The following is a 25,397-nucleotide window of genomic DNA, read 5'->3' as shown; positions in this document are numbered from 1 at the left end:
GAAATTCCATCTCTACAAAACAAACAAACAAACAAACAAACAAACAAACAAACAAACAAACAACCACACCAACCCCCCTGCCCCAAATTAGTCAGGCATATTGGCACATGCCTGTAGTCTCAGCTGCTTGGAAGGCTGAGGCGGGAGAATCCGCTGAGCCCAGGGAGGTCAAGCCTGCCGTGAGCTGTGATTGTGCCTCTGCACTCCAGGCTGGGTGACAGAGCAAGAACCTGTCTCAAAAAACAAAAACAATAACAACAAAAACCCCAAAACCAACACAGAAAATATTTTAAATATTTGCTCAGTGGGGTTATGCCCAGTAGAGCTGAATGGATCTGACTTTGCTGTGGCTTCTGCCAGCTTCGTCACAGCAAGTGCGAGCCTGCCCACACTTGGAGTCTATTGCTTGCTGGGACTAAGGACACGCTGAGGCAATTTAGACCCACCCAATTAGACTGAAGGTTATTTATAAACTCCCTAGATGGTTATGCATATTAATAAAACAATCAAATCTCTAAATAATGGCCAAGAACCTGATCTCTGTTTTTTAAAATTTAATTATTATAATATTTTTTGAGACAGGGTCTCACTCTGTCACCGAGCCTGGAGTGCAGTGGTGCGATCTTGGCTCACTGCAACCTCTGCCTCCTGGGTTCAAGCCATTCTCGTGGCTTAGCCTCCCAAGTAGCTGGGACTACAGGCACATGCCATCACACCCGGCTAGCTTTTTTATTTTTAGTGTAGATGGGGTTTTGCCATGTTGGCCAGGCTGGTCTTGAACTCCTGATCTCAGGTGATTTGCCCACCTTGGCCTCCCAAAGTGTTGGAATTACAGGTGTGAGCCACTGTGCCCGGCCGTGATCTCTGTTTTAAATACCTGATATCTTAAAAATTCCAGCATGGTGGCTTATGTCTGTAGTTCCAGCACTTTGGGAGGCCGAGGCTTGAGGATTGCTTGAGGCCAGGAGTTTGAGACCAGTCTGGCCAACACAGTGAGACACCATCTCTACAAAAAAGGAAAAAAACAAAAAATATATATATAAATTCCAGGAATAGCTTCAATTCTTCTGATTCTGCCTGTGGCTCCCAGCAGCCACTGGCCCCTTGTGGGCCCCAGACTCCCCTCGGGATTGGAGACCAGCAGGTACTTAGCATGCCCGTGAATCTTCTCTAAGTCTTTTCTTCCTGAAAGCCTAAAGCAAAGAATGACTTACCATCTTGGGCAGGTTATTTCCCCTCCTTGGTTTCAGTTTTCCCCACTGAAGATGAGGTTAAATCAGTGTTTCTAAATCTCTCATCTGTGAAGTGATCCTAAGCATCCTAAAACCAACCCAAACTTTCTAAAACCAAAACCAAACTCTCAAAGCAACCCAGACAGTATTTTTTCTTACATGTATTGAAGAACATGTAATAAAATAGAAAGACACATATATTGTGTGTATTTTTTTTAATATAATAAACTATCCTTAAAGGACAGTGACCCAGGCCTGGAAACATGAGGTTGAGCTTGCTAGGCAGGGATGGGCAGTGATTACCAACTGATGGTGGGGTCGATGGTACTGCTCTATGTTAGGTCTCTTGTCTTGTAATTATTACACTTTTTTTAAAAAAGAAATGAAGGCATTTCCAGCCTTGCTTTTTACTTTACAGGAGCCCTGGATGAGCTTTCTCGACAATCAGGGCTATTTTCAGTTACAACCATGGTGCAGTGAAGATGTCTCAGGATTCTGACCAATTAGGTCTTTGGACGATAGTTAACATTTTTTTTTCTTTTTTTAAAGACAGGGTTTCCTTCTGTCACCCAGGCTGGAGTGCAGGCCTTTGCATGATAGTTAATGGCCTTTGCATGAGAGTTAACCTAAAATTTTTTTTAAAGAGACGGGGTCTCGCTATGTTGCCCAGGCTGGTCTTGACCTCCTGGCTCAAGTGATCCTCCTTTCATGTTCTCCCAAAGCACTGGGATTATGGGCATGAGCCACCATGCCCAGCCCTAAGTTTCAATATTCATACAGTCCTCCCTGTGACTCAGTAGATCTCAAACTTTAGTGCGTTTATAATTCCTTTGGGGGGCTGGGTTAAGATACAGAGTCTTGGGACCCCTGTCTCACGTTTGAACTGTGGCCAAGGGATCTGTGTTTTTACAAGCCCCCATGTGATGCTGCTGCGGGAGTTTTATGGAGAAAAATACCATCAAACTTCTCAGAAATTCCATTAATTTCTGAGGATCAAGGCACCAAGTATTATAGTAAAAATATCCAAGAACCATCTAGAACACTGCTTTTCTAGGAGCTGCCTCTTTTCTTGCTCTCACAAGCAGAAGGCATTTCTGTTCCTCTGCTTTAGATGACAAAGCTAAATGGGTAAACCTGTAACTTGCTTATAAAGTACTAGAATTTCCAGCCTCCTTGACTCATTGAGATGATATTGGCCTTAGTGGAGTTTGGTTTTTGTAGTTTCTGGCATTGCAACAATAATCTAGCTTCTTAAAACTTTAAAAACTTTACATGATGCACAGAGACAAATACATTTTACTACTTGATCCAGTATACACATATGCAAACACACACATTTACTGAAGAAAGTTTCTCAACAGAACTTTTGTTATTACATTTTTCATTCTATTCTGTTCTCTACCAGTTAATTCTTAAAAAACAATGCTGGTCATGACACACTCGAATGATTTCGTGACCCACTGTTCTAGTTATCTATTGCTGCATAACAAATCATTCCAACATGATGACCTAAAGCAACAGTAATTATTTCAGTATCTTTCATGGTTTCTTTGGGGCAGCAATTTAGGAAGGGCTCAATAGGGCCGTTCTGATTTAGGTGTCTCATGTGACTGTGGTCAGTATCTGGGGCTGGAACACTGACAGGTTGAATTAGATTTCTCTCTCCAGGTAGTGTCCCCGTGTGGTCTCAGTGTGGGCTTCCTTGTGCATGACAGCCTCAGGGCAGTTGAACTGATTAAGGTGCCTTAGAGCTTCAAGTGGAAGTCATATAGCATCATTTTCTTCAGAATCACAAGCCCACTCCAATGCAGTAAAAGGAACATAGACTCTACTTCATAATGGGTGGAGTGTCAAAGTCCCATTGTAAGAACAGCAAGTAGGATGGGAGATACCAGTCATCTTTGGAAAATACATTAGCCACATGGAGGGCACCATTGCAATTTGAAAAGCATTCCTCTAGAGGGCACTGTCGTCATGTGACGCTGGATCCATTTGACTGGGGAATGAGGTGGAGTGATGGGAAGTGTGTTGGGGAGAGAGAATAAGGAATTTGGGTGTTGGCAAAGGGGCGCTTTATCCTTTTTGAATTGATCATTCCATCTGTTGCATAGAACTTGTGATGGCAGTGATGGAGGGTGGGGCCATGTGGATGTCCTAAGGGAGGGGAACTCAGCAAAGGAGAAGGCGGGCTAGTGACCAGGTTGCAGGGCTTTAAGCCTCTGCATTCTTCCCAGTGCCTAGCAGAAGTCCTTGCCCGTGGATCAATTTGACAGCTAAGCATAAAGTATCCATGGGTCACCAGGCAGAAATCTGAGCTTTGGGAAAGATAGCACCAAGCCTAGCACCCTCACAGTACCCACAATTTCTGCCAAAGCATGACTGGCTCCACACTTCTGTTTTGGTGCTTGGGTGCTGGCAATGATGACTTGGAAGACTGATGCAGATGTGTGAGTGGATGGGATTGTCCAGGAAGAGTGATAAATAAGAAGAGAAAGGGGCCAAGGAAAGAAAACTGGGGCTTTCCACATTTAAAGAGAAGAAGAGGTGTCAGAGGCGGCTGGGAAGCTGTGGTCAGAGATGCAGGAGCAAACCCAGTGAGATGGTGGGTTGGGATGGTTTCTAGGAGGGAGTGGTCCTCAGGGTCAAGTGTGGCTGCAAAATCAAGAAAAAAGGGAACCATCAGATGTGGCAATGAGGCGGTCCCTGGTGACTTTTATGATGCCATTTGCAGAAAACCAGGTAGGCAGGGCATTATGGGAGTGCAGTAGTGATGGAAGGGAGGAGTGAAGGGCTATAACTTGAGAAGAGGGCAGGGTCATGAGGTTTTTGTTTTTTAAATCTTGGGTAAGATGAAGCCGGCACATAGGCAAGGGAAAGGAGATGGAATGAGAAACCAAAGACTAAAAAGGAATAACTGGGCTGGGCATGGTGGCTCACGCCTATAATCCCAGTACTTCGGGAGGCCAAAGCCGGCGGATCACTTGAGACTAGGAGTTTGAGACCAACCTGGCCAACATGGCGAAAGTCCATCTCTACTAAACATACAAAAATTAGCTGGGTGTGGTGGCACATGCCTGTAATCCCAGCTACTTGGAAGCTGAGGCATGAGAATTGCTTGAATTTGTGAAGCAAAGGCTGAATTGCTTGAACACAGGTGATCGCACCACTGCACTCCAGCCTGGGCGACAGAGCGAGACTCCATCTCAAAAAACAAACAAACAAAAACAAACAAAAAAAGAGGAATAACTGATATGGCCTGGTGTGAGGCATGGGGTCCAGCATCCAGATGGAGGGGTCAGCCTTGGAGGGGTAAGGTTCCTTCTGAGAGAGATGGGAACTAATAAAACAAGGAAGAGATTAAGATTTAGGGAGAGGGGGTGGTTTGCTGAGCTAGTTCAAGTGAGCAGTGAGGATTGGGTAGATGGCTTGAGAAGAGTTTACTCATTAGAGATGAGTGAAAAGCCTGTTTAGCATCAACTCACACATATCTAGTACCTACTCTGTCACGTGTTTTCACAAAAATGATTTTATCCTTACAACGGTATGTGAAACGAAAACATCCCTATTGGCAGGCTCCGACCTCTTCCTTGGTGAGTGAGTTCCTTGCTTCCCCTGAGCATAGGAATGTGCTTGTGAGAAAAAGGAAGGTATGGAATCCAGGTCAGTCCTGAAGCTCAGAGCAGCCTGGCATCGCCTAGCCCAGGGACCCTTGATGAGGCTGGTTGCTTACTTGAAACAAGGGAAAGCAACCATGATTCTGTTTTGAGTCTGGGAAGAGGGGCTAGTATGGAGGAATGGGTCCCGTTGACCTTTGCCCAAGGTCTAGTCAAAGGGAGGAGGGGGAGGTGGTGAACTCTGCCTTCAGGAATACACGTGGAGTGGGGTGCAGTGCAAATAGTGGAGCCCTCACATCCATGTCTTTCTAGCTTTGCACCCCTGGACAAGCTACTTTGTAAAAGCCTTTGTTTCTTCATCTGCAAAAAGGGAATAATTCTATTAAATTTGTATACCTGTGGAATGCAAAGTACCTGGAAATCCTAGATATCCAATACCTGCTGTTATTATTATCATTATTTTGAGGTGGAGTCTTACTCTGTTGCCCAGGCTGGAGTGTAGTGGCACGATCTCGGCTCACTGCAACCTCTGCCTTCTGGGTTCAAGTGATTCTTCTGCCTCAGCCTCCCAAGTAGCTGGGATTACAGGTGTGTGCCACCGCACCGGTCTGATTTTTTATATTTTTGGTAGAGATGGGGTTTCACCATGTTGTCCAGGCTGGTTTTGCACTCAAGTGATCCACTCGTCTCAGCCTCCCAAAGTGCTGGGATTACAGGCGTGGGGCACCATGCCCAGTCCCTGTTATTATTATTATCATAATCATAATTTCATTTACTATCTCAGAGAAAGTCAGGAACTCCTGACTCAAGATCAGGACTCTAAGAATGTGGTAAGATTTTGGAATCTTTGTAACTAACATAGACCCATTTTATCACTTTTGATGTCCCCTATGACCTTATAGTAATTAGCAGTCAAATCCTTAAAACCGAGATTCCTGGGTACTTCATTATTTGGGGAGTAACAAAAAGAAAGGGAGCTGGGAAGACTGTCTTACTTCACTGCTGGAACTGGAGTGAGGAGAATCTAGAAGTCAGAGTGGCTGCAGCTGAGATGGAGAAGAACTTGCTGCTTAGAGGAAGGGGACCGTAAGTAGCCAAGATGGGTCTTGGAGTCCAGCTGAAAGGAAGGCATTTGGAGGGACCTGGGTGATGCCAGCCACAGCCAAATCATTTCCAGAGGGAGGGCTTTCTTGCCACTTCCCTCCAATGTGCCACTTCTACTGCCTAGAGCCTGGATGACCACGGGGTCCTGTGCCTCCTTGTCTCTCTGTGCTCATCTTGCCTGTGTCACTCATCAGTCAGAAGTGCCTTCAGGGTGGGGACGGGAACTTGTTCACTGTTGAATCTTCAGTGCTTACTGCTCAGTGCCTTCCCTGTGGCCAGTCCTTTGTAGATGTGATTCATTGACTGTCTGCATATCTGAATGAGTGAATAAATGAATGAATGACTAATCATTGAATAACACAATAAAGCAAATGCAAGAACCTTGTCTCAGCCTGTTTTGAGTCTATTGAAGTGTTGCCCAAGTGTCAGTTAGGGTCACCTAATTCCTTAAGAATTAGATAAACTTCCTTCGAGCCATCTATTTCATAAATGGGAAATCCAGAGGTCTCCCTAACATTTCTGTTGGTTGTTGGGGCTGTGGGCTAGGGTGTGGATGGGGAAATAGTGGGAGAGAGGCTTATGGTTTCCACTGGTTCTAAACTTCTGTTTCCTCAGTTTAAGGACTGTCTCTATCCAACTCTGCCTTCTCCTATGTGTGCAGTACAATCTCTTCCTTTTTCCACACAATCCACACTCCCGCCAAACAAGGCAAGTTGTATGTGGAGCAGACTTCACTGTAGTACTAGGGGCTGGGGCAGAGGAGGAGTTTACATCATGGTAACACAGCAGTTCCAAATCAAATGTATTCTTACAATCCTTTGACATCCCACTACTAGAGATGTCTTGCTGGTCGTTTTATTACAGTGGACTCCAGTCTTAAGCCTTCTTATGATCTTCTCTTTCCTTGTTTTCCCTCCTCTTTTTCTTCTTCTCATCCCTTCCACTCCAGGTTGCTTTCAGGACCTTCAAAATCTCTGTATTTTAAAGACCAATTTACCCCACCAAGAGCATCCTGATAATAAAATAACTAACAACTGCGGAGTACTTGATGGCTTTTTTTTTTTTTTTTTTTTTTTTTTGTGAGATGGAGTTTCGCTCTTGTTGCCCAGGCTGGAGTGCAATGGCATGATCTTGGCTCACCGCAACCTCCACCTCCCAGGTTCAAGTGATTCTCCTGCCTCAGCCTCCCCAGTAGCTGGGATTACAGGCATGCGCCACCACGCCCGGCTAATGTTTTGTATTTTTAGTAGAGACAGGGTTTCTGCATGTTGGACAGGCTGGTGTCGAACTCCCGACCTCAGGTGATCAGCCCACCTCAGCCTCCCCAAGTGCTGGGATTAGAGGTGTGAGCCACTGCACCTGGCCCCTTGATAGCTCTTAATACATATGCATAGCGACATACAAGTGTATGTGTGCACATGGGCAGTGGTGTGAGAGAGGTTTAGGTGGCATCCTTCATCTGGCCCAGGACCACTAAGGTCAGATTCAACCCAGCTCTCCCGTGTCTTCCCGCTATGGGGGCAATGAACAGAAGCCTTCTTGGCTGTAAGAAGTACCCAACTCTAGGGCCAAGAAATGAGAGTAAGAAGCAGAGGGCCACTTGGTGATTTCTTCTTTGCTTCACCAATGGGCCTCTGCTTTAAGTGCAAAAGTGGTTAAAGGTGCTTGAGGCTTAATGTGTCACATTAAGGGCTTGGGCTGGCAATGGCTGCCTCTCTCTGCTGAAGGCAGTGGCTGCCTTTAAACAGCTTGCTTCCATAGCTATGGGTCTCTCTGTGTGTCCACTCCCTCCCTTGCCCCTCAGGGTCTAGAGATAGCAACAGCTCCCCACTGTTGCTAGTTTCAGGATAAATCACAGGATTGTTGCCCTTAATCTGGTTCCCACAATGTCACTGATCTCTTTATTAAACTCTCCTCAATCATGCTAAGTGTGTCCTCATCTCAGTTCAGACTCTTCCTTTGAGTCCTTTGTGACCTAGTCCTAGTTTTCTAAGAGTCTTACCTACCCGTAGGAGTCCTTAAAGGCCCCTGGGGTGTTGGTGGGTTCTCTAAGAACTCCTTTCCTGTGGCCTTCCCTGGGGGTCCTGGGGACATGAGGGCTGAAGAATAAGGTTTTGTAAATAATAATAATAATAATTATTATTGTTATTATTATTATTTTGAGACAAGGTCTTGCTCTGTTGCTCAGAGTGAAGTGCAGTGGCACAATCACAGCTCACTGCAGCCTCGGTCTCCTGGGCTCAAGCAATCCTTTCACCTCAGCCTCCTGAGTAGCTGGGACCACGCCTGGCTAATTATAAATTTTTGTAGAGATGGGGTCTCACTACGTCACCCAGGCTGGTCTCCAACTCCTGAGTTCAAGCGATTCTCCCACCTCGGCCTTCCAAAGTGCTGAGATTACAGGTGTGGGCCACGGTGCCTAGCCTAGGTTTTGTAAGCAATTATGCAACCTTCTCCCTTTCTCCCTAGAGGCACTAAAACTCTGCCATTAGAGTCTTCCTCAAGGAGACCAGGGATATGCTCTGGTATGAAAAGGTGATGGGTTTTCCAGTTTGTTCTGAGGACCCAAGCCCCTTTAGAGCAAGAATCAAAACAATGCCTGGGATCTGCCCTGTTATCCAACCCTATGCTCTCTCTTCCTGGTGGGGGCTCCAGAATTTCTAGATCACAGGATTTAGGGGATGCAATCCAGTCGGAAGAGAGTGGAACAGAATTAGGGAACTTGTCTTGAAGTTGCACTTGCAGGGTTTTGCACTGAGTCTTTTAGGAGGCGGCTTGTGTGGGGTGGTGGTGACGGAGTGCTGATGAGATTTTAGAGGGAGGTTTTGAGCCTGGGCACTGCTACTGGCTTCCCCTTTTGTTAGAACCTGGCCATGCCTCTGAACAGACACCTCCCAGGCTTCTCTTCTCTCTGTGGACTGACAGCACCTGAGGGAGGGCAGGGAACAACCAGAGAGGCCGCAGGATGGGAACAGAGAAAAGAGACAGGCAGCCCTGCCACACCAGGGACCTCTTGAAGACTGTGTGGATGGAACCTGACTTAGGATGGTTTGATTTAGGATTTTTTGACTTTAGGTGGTACAAAAGTGATACACATTCAGCAGAAACTGTACTTTGAGTTTTTGGAATTGGGCTACATTTTTTGGTATTGTTTTTTTCCATTCCAATTAAGTCTAATAGAAGAGATGTTATATTTTGGCTTGCAGTGAGGTTTGAGTATGATGTCATGTGGTGTATTGTAATAGGAAGAACCCTAATATGTTGAATAATTTATATGTGTGTGAAGGGGATTCAAGTTTGAGATTAGTCATGAGATTAAGTTCCACTGCCACTGTAAATCCTAGAATAGTTATGCCAAGGGCTGTAAGTTTTAGTTTAGTTTAACACAATCATTCTGTTTTTCAACTTCAGTATAGTATTCAATAAATTACATGAGATATTTAACACTACTATAAAATAAGCTTTGTGTTCAATGATTTGTCAAACTCTAGAGTAATGTAAGTGTTCTGAGCACTTTTAAGGTAGACTAGGCTAAGCTATGATGTTCAGTAGGTTAGGCATATTCAATGCATTTTTGATTTTTAGTAGTTTCAACTTACAATGGGTTTATCAGGATGTAACCCCATTGTAAATCAAGGTGCATCTGTATGTGATAAAAAGTTGGTAGAGAGCCCTTTTCATCTATAAAGTCCTGCAGTGAGGACCAGGGGTGGGACTGGGAGTGGTGCTCTGCAGGGAGCAGGAAGTCACCCTCTCCAGTTACCTGGGGGCAGGGGAGCTGGGGATGAAGTCTGTATTGCTGCTATAATAAATTACAGTAAATTTAGTAGTTTAAAACCACACAAATTTATTATCTTACACTTTGAAGATCAGAAGTAAAATAAATCTCACTGGGCTAATGTCAAGGGACAAAAGGGCTGATTCCTTCTGGAGGCTCTAGGGGATCTTTTTCCTTGGTTTTACAGCTGCTGGAGGCCACCTGCATTCCTTGGCTCATGTGCCCTTCCTCCATCGTCAAAGCCAGCAAGGGTAGCATTTGTCAATCTGACTTCTGCTTCCACGATCACATGTCCTTCTATGACTCTGACCTTCCTGCCTTTGTCTTCTAAAGAACCTTATGATTATTTTGGGCCCACCCAGATAATCCAGGATAACCTCCCCATCTCAGAATCCTTAATTTAATCACATCCACAAAGTCCCTTTTACCAGGTAAGATAATGTATTCACAGGTTTTGAGGATTAGGACATGGACATTTTTGGAAAGTCTTATTCAGCCTACCACAAAGGCCAAATACAGAAGGTGAAGAGTGTGTGGTTGGGACACAGGTGTAGGAATTGTTACGTCTATTTGACTAGAACTCCCTCCCCATAAGATTGCCTTGAGTCAAAGGGAGCTGCCAGCCAGAGGACAAAGGAGTTTACAGGGTTTTTCCTCTACCAGAAGGAGTTCTTTCTGGGCGGTGGTGCTTTTGCCTCTCTGGTGACCTGGGACAAGTGTCAAATGCCACAGCAGAGGTTGGAAATATTGCCCAGGTGTTATGACTCTCTACATATATGTTCCAAAAGAGTCTTCAGACAACAAACTAAGATTGACTTAGAAAACTCAGTAGTGGTCCTAAACATCTTAAATAACAGAATTATAATTAAAAATACACCATTTCCTATATTCTACTTTCACCAAATGACATGTACAATCATTTCCTATATCTTTATATTCACCAAAATCATATTCAGAGTAACACCGTGTGTGTGTGTGTGTGTGTGTGTGTGTGTTGAGAACACTTAAGATCTACCCTCTCAGCAGAGAGGGCAGTATACAATACAATATTGTTAAATATAGTCACATTGTTATACAATAGCTCTCCTGAACTTATTCCTCCTGTATAAACAAAAGATTTGTGTCCTTTGACCAATACCTCCCCAACCCCATTCTCCCAGCCTCTGGTAATCACCATTCTACATTCTGTTTCTATGAGTTTGACATTTTTAGGTTCTATATATAAGCGAAATCATACAGTATTTTTCTTTGTGTTGGGCTTATTTCACTTATAAAGTCCTCTAGGTTTATCTGTATTGTTCCAAATGACAGGATTTCCTTCCTTTTTAAAGGCTGAATAGTATTCCAGTATGTGTGTGTAACAGCTATCTATCTATCTCATATTTTATTTATCCCATCATCCATCAATAGACAATTAGGGCCGGGCGCGGTGGCTCAAGCCTGTAATCCCAGCACTTTGGGAGGCCGAGACAGGTGGATCACGAGGTCAGGAGATCGAGACCATCCTGGCTAACACGGTGAAACCCCGTCTCTACTAAAAAAATACAAAAAAATAGCCGGGCGAGGTGGTGGGCGCCTGTAGTCCCAGCTACTCGGGAGGCTGAGGCAGGAGAATGGCGTGAACCCGGGAAGCGGAGCTTGCAGTGAGCTGAGATCCGGCCACTGCACTCCAGCCTGGGCGACAGAGCGAGACTCCGTCTCAAAAAAAAAAAAAAAAAAAAAAAATAGACAATTAGGTTGTTTCCATGTCTTGGCTATTGTGAATTATGATGAAATGAACATGAGAGTGCAGGTATCCCTTCAAGATATTAATTTCATATCTTTTGGATATATGCCCAGGAGTGGGATTGCTGGATCATAAGGTAGTCCTATTTTTACTTTTTGGATGAAGCTCCACACTGTTTTCTATAATGGCTATACCCACCTTTACATCCCCACCAACAGCATACAAATGTTCTCATTTCTACACATCTTAACACTTATTTTTTCCTCTTTGATAATAGCCATTCTAACAGGTGTGAGGTGATATCCCACTGTTTTGCTTTGCATTTTCCTGGTGATTAGTGAAGTTGAGCATACCTTTCCATATACCTGTTGGTCATTTGTGTTTTTCTTTTCTTTCTATGAGATGGAGTCTGTTTCCCAGGCTAGACTTGAACTCCTGGGCTCAAGTGATTCTCCCACCTTGACCTCCCGAGTAGCTGGGACTACAGGTGAGTTCCACCGTGCCTGGCTCCTACTGGCCATTTGTATAGCTCCTTTTGAGAAATGTCTGTTCAGGTCCTTTGTTCATTTCAAAATTTGGGTTTTTGGCTATTGAGGTACATGAGTTCTTTACATATTTTGAATATTAGCCCTTTATCAGACACATGGTTTGAAAATATTTTCCCCCATTCCACAGGTAGCTTTTTCACTCTGTTGATTGTTTCCTTGGCTGTGTGGAAGCTTTTTAGTTGGATGCCATCCCATTTGTCTATTTTTGCTTTTCTTTCTTGTGCTTTTCGTGTCATACCCAAAAAAATCATTGCCCAGACCAATGACAAATACTTTTTTTCCTATATTTTCTTCTAGTAGTTTTACAACTTCCAGTCTTATGTCTAAGTAGATGGTGTGAGATAAGGGTCGAATTTCATTATTCTGCATGTGGATATTCAATTTTCCCAATGTTATTTATTAAAGACATTATCCTTTTCCCATTGTGTGTTGTTGGCACTTTTGTCAAGGGGGATGAATTTCTGAGGTCTCCATTTGTATGTGAGAACTTGGATTTAATAGCAGAGCCACTATAAATTATAGGGGTAGAAAGGACTATTCAATAAATGTGCTGAAACCATATCTATGGAGATCTATGGAGAAAAAGTTGAATTCCTTCCCCATAGCACACATAAAATAAATCCCATATGGATTAAAGCCCAAGTGTGGAAAAGAGTATAGAACTTTAAAAAGAAACACACAGAAGAATATTCTTATGAAGTAGAGATAGATTTGTCAAAGAAAGAAAAAGATTCCCATGAACCCCAGAGGAATATTTGACAATATTAAAATTAAAACTTGTCAAAGAGGCCAGGTGCAGTGGCTCACGCCTGTAATCCCAGCACCTTGGGAGGCCAAGGTGGGCAGATCACCTAAGGTCAGGAATTTGAGACCAGCTTGGCCAACATGGCAAAACCCAGTCTTTAATAAAAATACAAAATTAGCTGGGCATTGTGGTGCATGCCTGTAGTCCCTGCTACTCGGGAGGCTGAGGCAGGAGAATTGCCCGAACATGGGAGGTGGAGGTTGCAGTGAGCCGAGATCGAGCCATTGTATTCCAGCCTAGGCAACAAGAGCAAAACACTGTCTCGAAAAAAAAAAAAAAAAAAAAAAAAAAAAAAAAAAAAAAAAAAAAAAAAAACCAAAAAAACCCCAAAACTTGTCAAATAATAAAAGGTATCATAACCAAAGTAAAAAGACAAGGCACAGACCGAGTGAAAATGTTTGCTGTGCACATAACTGGCAAGTGATTAGTACCTGGGATATATGCAGATTTACAAGCCAAAAAGTAAAAGATGACCCCTAGAAAATTATCAGTGGATATGAATGGGTGATTCATAAAGAACCTGTATATTTATAAACCTATGAACAGATGTTCAAGTGATAATCAGAAAAAGAAATGCCCCTTTAAGCAATGAGATAATATTTTATAATCATCGTGCTGAAAAAAAGCATTAAGTCTGATATACCAAGGGCTGGGGAGGATGTGGGAAAATGAGAACTCTTACACATTGCTGGTAGGATCGTAAATTATTTCAACCTTTTTTGGAGAATAAACTATTAATATCTAGGGGAGTTGAACACATACCTTGTAACCCAGAAATTCCACTCTCATCTATATCCTAGAGAAACTCTCACACGAGTGCACAAGTAACAGCGAATGACAATTTCTTTGTAGGGGGAAAAGTGGAAGCAACCTAAAATGCCCTTCAGTAGGTCCATGCTATTATTTTCTATGGTACTTTCTCTTGTTTGAAGCATTGTATCCCCTCTGTCTCCCCACTCTCCCTCTCCCTCTCTCTCTCTCTCTCTCTCTCCCTCTCTGTCTGGATCTGGCAGGGTAGTAGGGTGGTGGGCAGGCCCCAGGGCTGGGATCAATGCAGGAGAGAAGCTGGAGAAGCAGGGTAGGGCAAACATAGCTACAAAGAATGTGTAGAGAAGCCTCTGCAGCTGCTCCTGAAAGTGGGAGGAAACGAGGCCACCGGCAGCTCAGGACAAAATTTTTTAAACAACAGCTTTATTGAATATCATTTACATATCATATAAATTTACCCATGTAAAATGTACTATTGTACATTTGGGAGGCCGAGGCAGGAGGATCACTTGAGCACAGGAGTTCAAGACCAGACTGGGCAACATAGGGAGACCCTGTCTCTACAAAAAATTAAAAAAAATTATCCGGGTGTGGTGGTGCAACCTGTGGTTCCAGCTACTTGGAAGGGTGAGGTGAGAGGATTGCTCGAGCTGGGAGGTCAAGGCTACAGTGAGCCATGACTGCACCACTGCACTCCAGCCTGGGCCACAGAGTGAGACCCTGTCTCAAAAACTACAAAATGTACCATTCACAGAGTTATGCAACCAGAACCACAACCAACGCGTGGGGTGAGGATGAGGTGGAAAGGCACTTAAAACAACAGAAATTTATCCTTTCCCAGTGCTGGAGGCTAGAAGTCAGAAGTCAAGGTGACAACAAGACGGACTCTTCCTGCAGGTTTGGAGCGAGTGTGTCCACATCTCTCCTAGCTTCTGGTGGTTTCTGACCGTCATCGGCATTCCTTGTCTGTGGCTGCATCATGCCAATCCTGGCCTCCATCTCTATGTGGCCTCCTCCTCTGGATGCGTCTCTGTGTGTTCGCTCCTCCTCTTCTCCATTTTTTCTTTTTTAATGCCTCAGTAGGGATTCTCCTCTTTTTATTAGGATACTAGTCATTGGATTTAGGGTCTGGCTTAATTTGGTATGCAAGTCTCTGTGCCTTAAGCCTCTTTGAGGACACAAATGATCACGACAAACAAGGGCAGAAAAAGGAAAAAAGAGAAAGAAAGGAGAAAAGCAGTTCCCAGATGAAGAAAAAGGGAAAAACAAAGAAGAGCAAAGGATTATAAGCAGCAGCAAGACCAACACTTTGTGGAGAATAAAACAGGATGCTTCTGGGGCCAGGCTCTTAGAAGTTTGGATTTCTACCTCGGAGCTTTCCTGAAAGCTCTTTCGTTAGGACAATAGACATCCCTTCCAAAAGTTCTGAATCAATAGATGAGGTAATTGCAGAGAAAGGACCCAGGAGCTTTCTTTTCACTTCCTGTGACTCCTGACTACCCTGTAATTATTAAATATTAGTGGTGTTAGTACTTAAAAAAGGAGATCTAGAATAATGGCTACCAGTCCATAGGGGGACTAAAAGATATGAAGTGTCATGCTTTATAACAAAGACCATTTATTATAAAGTTGCAAAGAGGCTATCACACTCAGGGGTGCAGACTCTTAGCTTGGAGCAAACCCAGAGCCTGAGTCAGAGGATAGATTTCAAGACAGACTCAAAAAAGACTGCAGAGCAGAAGGCTGAATCACATCCCTTGCAGAGATGGGGAGAACCATGGCTGCCACCCTAGGGAGAAAGAAAACCCTGTAGTCATTGATGCCAAATACTTCAAAATTCCCATTGAGGAAAATAAGAAGAAGTCAGAGACTTGTGCTAAGATAATCGTAAAGCAATAATTTAGAAAGAGAACAGAGGCAGACTGGCCCTGTTAAAAATAGTTAAAGGATCTGGAGGAAAGCTGACCAGCTGGCTTGTTATAGTTGGGGGAGTCTGAAAGAGGACCAGATGGCCAGCAACATGGAGACTTCTCCATTCTGAAGATCCTGTGGTAGGAGAACCCACCCACTGTCCTGTAAGACTGGGGATAACAACTGATGGCTTCAGTCTGGAGTGACTGTCTTCTGGAGGTTCCAAGAAGGCCAAAAGAATCATGTTATTCCAGTGTTAGGTTTGCATCATAGACCCTAAAGTTCTTCCACAGTATGCAATGACTCCACATTTGTGACTATTAGCAAGGATGATTCAAATTTAAGTGACTGAACTTATGGGGAGGACGCCGAGCTTCCCAGTAGTTTCAGCATCTGTATTTTGTTTTGGTCTTTATTTTTGTTGTTATATGCCAAGATTACCCATATATTATGGCAGGTAGTTTACTGGATATTCTAATGAAAGTAGGGCATTCTAGAATCCTGCAAGAGCTGGAAATGCTATCACCTGAAGATGAAGGTCACAATAGGATACTTGACACAGCAAAAGACATGGAGGCTACAGAAATACAGCAGGCCAACTGCTGTCTAACAACTAGAATGAGTTCACAGCACTCAAAACAGTAACAACTTTGGTGTTCTGTCTGAAGTTTTTTTACTCTGACGAGTTCTAAAAAAAACTCACCGAAAGACCAAATTGTTCAAGAAGTTCCAGGAACCCAGAATAAGCATCTGAGGACCAGGCTTCATCTCTGCATGAGATGTCTCCTGTGACCCTCTTACCAAGAGATACAACTTGAAGAGCAAGGCTTGGCCGGGGCGCAGTGGCTCAAGCCTGTAATACCAGCACTTTGGGAGGCCAAAGCAGGTGGATCACAAGGTCAGTAGATCGAGACCATCCTGGCTAACATGGTGAAACCCTGTCTCTACTATTAAAAAAAAAAAGATGCAAAAAAATTAGCCGAGCGTGGTGGCAGGCGCCTGTAGTCCCAGCTACTCAGGAGGCTGAGGCAGGAGAATGGTGTGAACCTGGGCGGTGGAGCTTGCAGTGAGCCGAGATTGCACCACTGCACTCCAGCCTGGGCGACAGAGCGAGACTCTGTCTAAAAAAAAAAAAAAAAAAAAAAGCAAGGCTTATGACCCAGCATCACAAGCATGTATGGAGGTAGAAAAACAATGGGGATTTTCATTCCTTCCCCCATCATAGAAAACAACAGAAGATTTAACAGAAGAGTTTGAAGAACTTAAAAAGACTGATCTTGCTGATTGTTGACTGTGGATCTGATTGAATAGAAACTATCTGTATTTAATGACATATAATATACTTTATTTTTCATTCTTAACTTGGAAATGCTTCTCAGGGACTATTATACATTGGCATTACATTAGATATTACACATTAATAAACTTTTAATTAGTCAAATTTAGAAGAATCAGTGTTCCAGACATTGGAAATGTGTCAAGTAATAAAGCTGAACCTTGAATGTGGAGAAAAAAAGAAATATGACCCCTAGATGTTGTCTACACTAGGCATCTATTGATATGATCAATATTCTTTACCCTCTTTTTTTCTGGTAACAGTGTTAGCCCATCTCCTTTGTGGAGCTGAACAACCCCCATTCTAGGTGATAGGAAGAGCACCCTGGCCAAAGGCATAGAGCTAGCTTGGCCAATCAGGATACTCCATCCATTTGTCCACAGTGATTGGTCCAGGGGTGGGCATATGATCTAAACAGGGCCAACTGGAATCTTTCCCTGGATTTCACACACAGATGCTGGAAGAGAGAAGCTCTGTCTTTCCTCTGGGGTTACTTGCTCCATAGAGGAAGTCATCTATTCAAGAGAGAAAGAGACCAATCTACAGAGAGAAGCAGGACTGAGAGAAGGAGTTAGAAAGCCCTAATGACTTTGAGTCTTTGGAGCCAGTCATGCTCAGGCGAACTCCAACCCTGCCACAAAGAGTGAATGAATCCCCTTTTTTCATTAAAATTAGTTTTGAGTTGAACATCTGACACTTGTAATTCAAAGAGCCTTATTAGTCCACAGCTGACTATTTGACAGTCTTCCACACCTGACACTTCTCCAGGGAATGTGTGATCTTACTATGGAAGGAACCCCTAATGAATCTGATCTCCAACAGTGTACTCACACAGTGTTACTACAGTAACCAACAAAGTAAGAATAGCCAACATCTTAGAATCAAAATCTTATCAAAGCACTATGCTAAGTGCTTTGTATGCATCGTTTCCTTTACTCACCACAAAAGCCCTACATGGCATTATTTATTTCCACTTCCCTACTTTTTATTTGAAGAACCTAAGGTTTGGAGAACTTGAGAAATTGTTCATGGTTCCACCACCAGTAGGTAGGTGTTGGAGAGAACGTTTGAAGCCAGGCAGTCTAACTCTCTGGAACATGTGCGGTTGACCTTACATTGTATTACTTCCTTCCTAGACTTAGCCTCTCAAGAACAGCACAGCCAAGGAGGGTCAACCTGACTCCCAAGGTGCCATTTATCTACTAGCTGGGCAGCCACTATTATGAGATAGTGAATGATGCTGAAGGTGCATTTTGCACTAGAATTATAGAGCGAACCCTTTCAACAATGCAAAAAGATAGAAATGAGTGTTCTGGTTTAAGTTTCTAGATTAAGAAACTGGGATGGTTAAGTGACATGCTCATGGTTACGCTGCCCCAAGTGCTGAAGTTGGGAAAGGCTCCCAGAAATGTGTGACTTCATCCCCAAGAGGACTGAAAAGAAAGTGTTCTGACATTGAAAGGTATACAGAAATCAAAGGATTCAGGTCGATGGGGTGAAAGGTTTGTTTTAGTAAAAAATGTCTTATTCTTGTTTAATCAGTTATTTTATTCCAGGGAGGAGGCCTTGTCTAGTTTTCCTTTTTATGGAAAGGTCAGTCAGTGGGTCAGGCAGCTGGAGGAATGTGTGCCTTTTCAGGAGTTCAGGCTTCCTGATTCATGGGGTGAAATTTTACTTTCTTATTGCCTCTCGGAGAAGGATGAGCTCATTGGTGGTGACAAGAGCAGCCTTCTGTCCTTCCTGCTCCAAATGCTGAAAGAAGTGGGATGTGAGCTCTCAAATGTCACAGAAGCCTACAAAACGCTGACTCCCGGATGCCAGGCATAACTGGGGTTGGCTAGAACATGGAGACAGGGCTACACCATCATCTGCTAAGAATTCATTGTTCTGTAGCCTGCCCTGGACACAATGGCAAGACTGAGACAGGAGGAACAGATGTGGGGTGGGGTGGGGGCAGGCAAGCTGGGTGTGTCTTTGCAAACACAGCTTTCTTGGGGGTGAGGAAAGAAGCAGTATAGGATTAGTCAAGAGGCAGACTGTGTGTGGGTTTAGGGCACCAAGAAGCAGGGACATGAAAAATCCCGACAAAACAAGGCAAAACATAACAAATGCCCAAAGAAAGAAAGGGAGGGGGAGCATTTGTTTGGAAAGGTTTTAACATTCACTGCTTTTAAAAAAAGCATTGAAAGAGTCATGGGAAAATTCTTAACTTTGTTTAGTATTTTGAATCACAAAGGGTGGGTGATTCAAATGACTTTGTAGAGCCAAGGTGCTATTTAGATGAGAAGTTCTCTGGATTGGATGGTCCCAGGACTCTCCTGTGGGCAGAAGGGCAGCTGATAGCCTGATTGGGTATGCTCTGAGTGAACCTGAGAAGACCCCTGACGCTTTCCAAAAGCCACTGGAAGGAAGAGCTCCAGAGAGTTAGGAATTGAGGTGGGATTGGAGATTATTTTATTTACTTCTTTGTTCTTTGCATGTTTTCCAAATTTTGTGTGTATGTGTGTATACACACACACACACGTATGATTTTTGAGACAGGATCTTGCTCTGTTACCCAGGCTAGAGTGCAGTGGCACAATCACTACTGACTGCAGCCTTGACTTCCTGGGCTCAGGCAATCCTTTTTCTACCTCAGCCTCCTGAGTAGCTGGGACTGTAAGTATGTGCTATCACACCTGGTTACTTTTTAATTTTATGTAGAGACTGGGTCTCGCTATGTTGCCCAGGCTGGTCTTGAACTCCTGGGGTCAAGCAATCATCCCGCTTCAGCATCCCGAAGTGCTGGGATCACAGGCATGAGCCACTGTGCCTGGCCTTGCACACATATTTTTAAAACCTTAATTGTATTAATGTAAAATTATACAATTAACATGTTATTGCAGTCATTTTATACAAAAGTACTATTTCATGGTAAAAGTAAACTGTCCCCCTGACCATCACTTCTCTCCTATATATTCACATTCATATACAGAAACACATGAATGAGAATCAGATTGCTTTGTGTGCATGGTTTAAAAAAAACCCAGAAATGACATTGACTGTACATTTCTTTCTGCAACTTGCATTTTCACTCAACAGATCTTGTTGGGTGTTATGACAATTTGATTTACTTCATTCTTTTAACTATAGCGTACTAGTCCATAGCGTGGCTTTAAAAAAGCACTGAAGTAGTTATAGAGAAATTCAGAACTATTTACAGCTATTCCTTTTCTCATGGACATTTAGATTATTTCTAATTTTAACCTATTGCATATAATGCTTCAGTGAACACCCTCGAATGTAACTCCTTGGTCACATGTGCAAGGGTTTCCCCAGGGCAGGTATGGAGGAACCACTGGGTTCTAAGATTTTAATCTTCAATAGATATCATCAATTTGCCTTCCAGAAGGGCTGTAATAATTGATATTCCCAACTGCATTACTAAAGTGTTTCCCATAACTGTCAACAGTGAATGAAAAGGAAAAAATTACCAATCTGCTGAATGAAAAGTGATGTCTCATTGATTTTCTTTGACATTTTCCTGATTACCAGTGAGGCTATTTTATTTCTTCATCTTTTCCCATATTTAACCTTTTTCTTTTTTTCAGGACATGCACCACTTTCATAATATTGAAAGGAGTTCTCTCCTCCTCTTTCTTGTTAAAACAGACACAGCACACAGATGAGGACTATTTGCTTTAATGGGACCGTCTTAGGTCAAATGCCTATTCCTGAACCCATCACTGTTAGGATCTCGGAGAGTCTTATCATTGTGGCCAGATGAGTGGGATTCACCTGATTGGCTAAAAGGCCACTTCTGGAGCTGGGTGGGGCCAATCCCACTGTCCTCATAGCCACAGTTGAGCAGGGTAGGGGTTTATTGCACAGTGACCTTTTTCAGTTCTAATGTTCTTTGGCTCTAAGAAGAAATGACATTCCATCGGTTTAATCACTGATCTTTTGGTTGAAATGAACAGAGACCTGATCAAGTTAGATCAAGTGATAAGTGAGATTTATTTAGGGGAAGGGGAAGCAGGGGTATCTCTCAAAACACAAAGGCAGGAAACAGAGCTGGCCTGGGGCAGGTACTGGAATGCCAGGAGAAACAAAGGCCACTTTCTCTTCTCTGTTTTTCTAGGCACATCTCCCCTTTTCTCCATTTCCCTCCAGGCCAACATCTTTTATGTGTGCGTCACCTTAACTTCGATTTAATGTCTTTTCTCCATAAGCCCTCAGGCCACCTATTTCCTATGGTCTCTGGGTCTCCTAGTTCAATTTTTCAGAGGATAGAAATATGATTGGTTTCTAGCCAGCCAAGGGACTGGCTGATTTTGGGTCATGTGGTCAAACCTGCTCCAGTCAACTTTTTCATCTGCAGTGAAGGGCAGAGTTATTGGCCATAGAGGCCTACCTCTTCCAGGGTCTGAGGGTGTGGCAGTTCCTCCGGGAACTGTCTGGGCAGGGCAGGCGATGGAATGTGCCTACGGGAAAGATGTGGTCTTTTTTTTTTTGAGACAGAGTCTGACTCTGTTGCCCACGCTGGAGTGCAGTGGCGCGATCTCGGCTCACTGCAAACTCCACCTCCCGGGTTCAAGCGATCTTCCTGCCTCAGCCCCCCTAGTAGGTGGGATTACAGGCACGTGCCACCATGCCCGGCTAATTTTTGTATTTTTAGTAGAGACGGGGTTTCGGCATGCTGGCCAGGCCGGTCTCGAACTCCTGACCTTAGGCGATCCACCCGTCTTGGCCTCCTAAAGTGCTGGGATTACAGGTGCGAGCCACTGTGCCCGGCCAAAGGTGTGGTCTTCTTTTTTTTTTTTTTTTTTTTTTTTTTGAGACGGAGTCTCACGCTGTTGCCCAGGCTCAGGCTGGAGTGCAGTGGCGCGATCTCGGCTCATTGCAAGCTCCGCCTCCCGGGTTCCCGCCATTCTCCTGCCTCAGCCTCCTGAGTAGCTGGGACTACAGGCGCCCGCCACCGCGCCCGGCTAATTTTTTGTATTTTTAGTAGAGACGGGGTTTCACTGTGGTCTCGATCTCCTGACCTTGTGATCCGCCCGCCTCGGCCTCCCAAAGTGCTGGGATTACAGGCTTGAGCCACCGCGCCCGGCCAAAGGTGTGGTCTTCTAAAATCTGAGGAGTTGTGTTGAATTCTAAAGCATGTCAGCATAAGCAAGAATAAAAGGAGCTCCCCTAAAATGTTCCCTTTTTCCTTCCTCCACCTTTGACCCCCAAACCTCAGTTCTGGAAATCTAAGTTTTATGCACACAGATGTTCTATCCGTACTATATATGACATTGATAAATAGACATTAACAAACTGTCCTAAACTCAATGAATGGCTACATAAAATGTACATTCTATGGCATATTATATGCCATTAAATTGATGCTTTTAAAAATTAAAAATAACAAAGGAAATGCATAAGATATAATAGCAAGTGAAAAATAGACTATATTTGTATACTATGATCATAGCTTTATAAACGAAAATAATATATATTTATACACACACACACACATATATACATACGATGTGGCAGTCTGCTAGTTTAAAAATAGGTACTTGACTGGGTGGGGTGGCTAATGCCTGTAATCCCAGCACTTTGGGAGGCTGAGGAAGGTGGATCACGAGGTCAGGAGTTCAAGACCAGCCTGGCCAATATGGTGAAACCCTGTCTGTACTAAAGATACAAAAAATTAGCCAGGCATGGTGGTGCGCACCTGTAATCCTAGCTACTTGGGAGGCTGAGACAGGAGAATTGCTTGAACCTGGTTGCAGTGAGCCAAGATCGCGCCATTGCACTCCAGCCTGGGTGATGGCAAGACTGTCTCCAAAAAAAAAAAAAAAAAAAAAAAAGTACTTATTTCTCTCCTCTACTTTTTTGTATTTTTAAATGCAATAAACACACATTGCTTTTGTGAAGGAAAAACCTAATTAATGAATTTTAAAGAAGACAGCTTGGGTCTTGTGAACACTGGGCTATGTGATGACTCTTCTTAGTAATGTTTAAAACCCAGACTCTGAGTTATGGGACAACTGGGGAATATTCTTCTTCTTCTTCTCTCTTCTCTTTTCCTCTTCCTCCTCCTCCTCTTCTTCTCCTTCTTCCTCTTTTTCTTTCTCCTCTTCCTCCTCCTCCTCCTTCTTCTTTCTTCTTTCTTTGCCCCACTGTCACCTTCTCAGGGCCACCATGGACTGTATTCTCATCAGGGACTTGGGAGACCACTTTGGCTCAACCCTGTGCCCACCACTTTGCTGACATCCAAGGGGCTGGGGGCCCCAGTCTGGGAAGCTCAATCCTTCATCCATGCCTGATCTCAGCAGCATGTCCCATTCCAGTTCTCTATTAAAAATTGTGTTTCTACAACTCTTTTCATAGAAAAAAAAGTTGTGTTCCTTGTCTTAGCATGGTGCATTTCTGCAGTTGGACTGAGGTGTTACTAAAACTACAGTTTTCTATTCAGAGAGAGGAGAGGACTCCAGACTGCCAGTGCAAGAGAATACATGCGTGCATGCATGTGTCTGGAAAGAAAATTCTGAGATCAATAAATCTACCAAGAATGAGTGTCTCACATCCATGGGAACCTGTCTGTGCTGCATCCTGTGATCACTGAATACCCCTAAGCCTCCACCATTCTAGATTTCACCTCTTTCCTCCATTGCCCTGTTGTCCCCTGCTGGCGGTGGCTGCCCTCATCCAGGTGGCACATTATATCCCTTGCAGCTCCCATGACCTCCAGGGGCTACCACGCCACTTCTCATACACCCCTGGAAACCTCCTTTCACAGCAAGTAAACCCTCATCCCTGTTACTCCATTACCTTCTCCACCAGAGCCATAGATGTCTCATAGTGAGCACTATTTGGAAGCGCTCTGTGCTGCCTAGGAGTGACTTTGAAATTCAATAAGTACTTACTAAAGCTTACTATGTGTCAGGCACATTTCTCCGTGCTCAGGCCACAATAGTGGATAAGGCAGAACTGAATCCTGCCCCAGTGGAACTCACCTTCTACTAGAGGACACAGACATCAACGGAATCAGTGCACAACGACTGAAGCTCAGTTGTGAGAAAAGCCACGAAGACGTACAGGGTGCCCCAGGAGCAGCAGGGGACCTGCCTGAGTCAGGGCGGGGTGGTTTAGGAAGGCTTCACTGAGACAGACGGTGAGTGTGAGTTGGGCAGATGGAGTGAGGAAGGCGCAGTGGGCAGTGCTCTAGGCCAGCACTTTAATGGGCTTTCCAATCACCTGGGCACCTTGTTGTGGCGTGGGGCCCAAGATTCTGTGTTTCCAACAAGCTCCCAAGTGCCTCCAGAGTTGCTGGTCTGGGAACTCACTTTGAGTAGCAAGTTTCTACACCAGTGACTCTCAGCCTTAACTGTGTATGGACACCATCTGGAAGCTATAAAAAATACTGATGCCTGGCTGGGCGCGGTGGCTCATGCCCGTAATCCCAGCACTTTGGGAGGCCGAGGCGGGTGGATCACGAGGTCAGGAGATCGAGACCATCCTGGCCAACACGGTGAAACCCCATCTCTACTAAAAATACAAAAAATTAGCCAGGCGTGGTGGTGGGCGCCTGTAGTCCCAGCTACTCGGGAGGCTGAGGCAGGAGAATGGCGTGAACCCGGGAGGTGGATCTTGCAGTGAGCCGAGATCGCGCCACTGCATTCCAGCCTGGGTGACAGAGCGAGACACCATCTCAAAAAAAAAAAAAAAAAAAAAAAAAAAAATTGATGCCTAGGTGCTAGTCCAGAGATTCTGATTTGCTTGGTCTTAGATGTGGTCTGGGCCTTTGGATTTGAAAACAAACAAACAAAAAAACTCCCCAGGGTATTCTAATGTGCAGCCTGGACTGAAGGCCCTTCATCTAGGCAAGGCTGAGAGTACGTGTAAAACCTGAGGACATTCAGATGACAACTTTTCTGGGTGGAGGGCCAAGCGCTCAGTCTTCTCTGATCTTGCCTGGGCTCACTAATGCTGAGAACAGTCAGTGGTACCTCAAACAGCCGCATGGGCCAAGCTTGTCCCATTCACACATCTGGCAGGGGGTTCTGGCTGTTGGCCAGAGCACCTTGCTCTCCAAGTAGCCTCTCATCTGAGAGTATGCTAGACTAACTGAAGGGCATGAGAGTGAGGGTGGAAGCTGCAAGGCCTTCTGAGGCCCAGGCTCTGGAACTCACATAGAAGAGTTCCTCCACGTTCTAAGTCACAAGGACTGCCCAGATTCAAGGGGGTGGAGACATAGACTCCACCTCTTTTATTATTTTTTTTGTGGAGGTGAGGTCTCACTATGTTGCCCAGGCTGGCCTCAAATTCCTGGGCTCAAGCAATCCTGCCTTGGCCCCCCAAAGTGCTGGGATTACAGATGTGAGCTGCTGCCCTGGCTGCTGGACTCCACCTCTTGATGAGAGGAGACATCACATTGCCAAGGACGCCAGGGCCTTCGGTATAAAGATTTGCTACAGCGATCCAAGCAGCTACATAAGGACCCTGTGGTCAGAAAATAGAGTCACAGCTGGGGGTGGAATCCCTGTTTAATCTTTGAGGACTGGAGTCTGATAGTGGTCTCAGACTGTCTGGTCGGAATCCAACT

At 44.3% G+C, this 25,397-nt stretch overlaps 1 long non-coding RNA gene across 1 annotated transcript in view; it reads right to left on the bottom strand.

Moving 5' to 3' along the window:
* Positions 1-2,512: 2,512 nt before the first annotated feature.
* LOC144333753 (uncharacterized) overlaps positions 2,513-25,397 on the bottom strand; it is a 40,334-nt gene continuing 17,449 nt past the window's right edge. Inside the window, exons 2-3 of the long non-coding RNA XR_013402722.1 lie at positions 5,842-6,265; positions 2,513-3,884 (exon numbers count right to left, since the gene is read on the bottom strand). This is a non-coding gene — a long non-coding RNA (uncharacterized LOC144333753). The remainder of the gene's footprint in view (positions 3,885-5,841; positions 6,266-25,397) is intronic.

This window comes from Macaca mulatta, chromosome 13, assembly GCF_049350105.2.
Source record: "Macaca mulatta isolate MMU2019108-1 chromosome 13, T2T-MMU8v2.0, whole genome shotgun sequence".
Lineage (NCBI taxonomy): Eukaryota > Metazoa > Chordata > Mammalia > Primates > Cercopithecidae > Macaca > Macaca mulatta.
The sequence above is the reverse complement of the archived record's forward strand: the minus strand, read 5'-3'. Positions and strand labels throughout refer to the sequence as shown.